We start from the raw sequence: 1281 nt of genomic DNA on the forward strand, positions 1-1281 counted from the left end.
ATGATAAACATAAAGCGAAAACATGACAAGCAACCCACATTTGTTATCATCGTCCCAAAGAAATCGATGACATTCAAGCTACTCAAATTTTAGAAAAGGGGGCTGGTGAGGTGGCTCAGCGGTTAAGAGCACCGACTGCTCTTCCAAAGGTGCTGAGTTCAAATCCCAGCAACCACATGGTGGCTCACAACCATCCGTAATGAGATCTGACGCCCTCTTCTGATGTGTCTGAAGACAACTACAGTGTACTTACATATAATAAATAAACAAATTAAAAAAAAATTTTAGAAAAGGAAAACTATTTTTAATCTTACTAATTGTTACACAGTGCTACATTGAAGTGAAAAACAGAAAAGAGGGGCACAGTGTACAAAACAAACATGAATGTAGAAAGTGCTAGAACAAGATGGACTTGCTCTCTGATTTCTAAAACAGTCTTCCAAGGTTCATGTGTTTTACTTTAATCAGCAAGCGTTTCCCTGGGCATTGGTCATTACGTCTGGCATAAAGCTAAATAGAGAGAAATGTAAGAACCATGTATACGGTCCTTGGCCATCAGTAGTTTATAATCTAACCATGCATGGCTATAAAGATGCACTTACAAATTCTAGGACTTTAAAGTGAAAAAATCATCCTTGAAAGCCAAGCATGATGACTGTCCAATAGTCTTGCCATCACTCACAGCAGCTTTGGCATCTCTTCTCCTGAGACTGTAGCGCAAGCACCTAGCTTCAACACCAGAATTACTCGCCAAGGTTGCTTCTTGATGATTTGTGATTATTTGAGAATGTCAAATCCACCCCGACAGCCAACTCTGGCCATGCCCGATGACCTTCAAATGGAAGCCCCGTGGCATTACTAGGCAGAGAGTAGGCGGGGCGTGGGGGTGGGGCCCAGGTTCCTCTGCATCTCCACCGAATCTGATGAGCACGCTCGGGAGTGATGTCGTCACTCAAACTGAAGGGGTGACACTCATAGATGCTCAGCAGCCAGAAGAGCAGGGTAGGCTGAGGGCAGCAGCAAGGAAGGTTCCAGATGGAGCTTGAGGCGGTTCCCTCCTGTTCTGTCACTTCAGAGTTCTCTTTCATTGCTTCTTACACATCTGGCTTTGATAGGGAAGGACAGAAAGGTCTTCCTGAGGCTGGCGGCATATTCTCCCAGTATTCTCGCCTAGCCCTGGGTTTGGAAAATATGTACCATTAAGTTAAAAATCCAAACACATCATTTTACAAATTCTCTCTCTCTCTCTCTCTCTCTCTCTCTCTCTCTCTCTCTCTCTCT

The 1281-nt window shown here is 44.0% G+C and overlaps 1 pseudogene; it reads right to left on the reverse strand.

The window, feature by feature from the left end:
- Positions 1–340: 340 nt before the first annotated feature.
- LOC110329285 overlaps positions 341–1281 on the reverse strand; it is an 18343-nt pseudogene continuing 17402 nt past the window's right edge.

The sequence above is a fragment of the Mus pahari genome, chromosome 11 (genome assembly GCF_900095145.1).
Source record: "Mus pahari chromosome 11, PAHARI_EIJ_v1.1, whole genome shotgun sequence".
Classification (NCBI taxonomy): Eukaryota; Metazoa; Chordata; class Mammalia; order Rodentia; family Muridae; genus Mus; species Mus pahari.